Below are 470 nucleotides of genomic sequence, written 5' to 3' on the forward strand. Positions count from 1 at the left end.
TACGTCTATACCAAATTTCATGGAGATCCGTTCAGCCGTTTAGGCTACAAACTTTAACAAACATCCATCCATCCATACATCCATCTAAACTTTCGCATTTATAATATTATAGTATGATACATAATCAGTCTTTCTCTGCCCATCGTTGGAAGCAGACAAATGCCTTCCAATGAATGTTCACTATTTGATGCTAGATGCTTTTTTTAAAGCATTTTGCCACGATAAGGATTAAATATAACTAATTTAAAAACAACTGTACGGATCTTGGCAATTGACAATTTGACTTTTGCTCCCAAACAAGTACAAGGAATTTGTTTTTCATGCAGCTCAACAACTTCGGAACATTTTGTTTTAATATCAAGCGGGCGAAGTCCTTGTGGTTTGTTTTGTAATAACCTTTTCTCAAACTTTTCAGGTAAATATACCTGTATCGGGCTCGGTCTCGAATCTCGTGCGTTCCTTGGAGACAT

The 470-nt window shown here is 36.4% G+C and overlaps 1 protein-coding gene across 1 annotated transcript in view; it reads right to left on the bottom strand.

Annotated features, from left to right (window-relative positions):
- LOC106106899 overlaps positions 1 to 470 on the bottom strand; it is a 17,557-nt gene that overhangs the window by 8,426 nt on the left and 8,661 nt on the right. The gene's annotated exons all lie outside the window — the stretch shown is intronic.

This window comes from Papilio polytes, unplaced genomic scaffold (genome assembly GCF_000836215.1).
Source record: "Papilio polytes unplaced genomic scaffold, Ppol_1.0 DF822067.1, whole genome shotgun sequence".
Lineage (NCBI taxonomy): Eukaryota > Metazoa > Arthropoda > Insecta > Lepidoptera > Papilionidae > Papilio > Papilio polytes.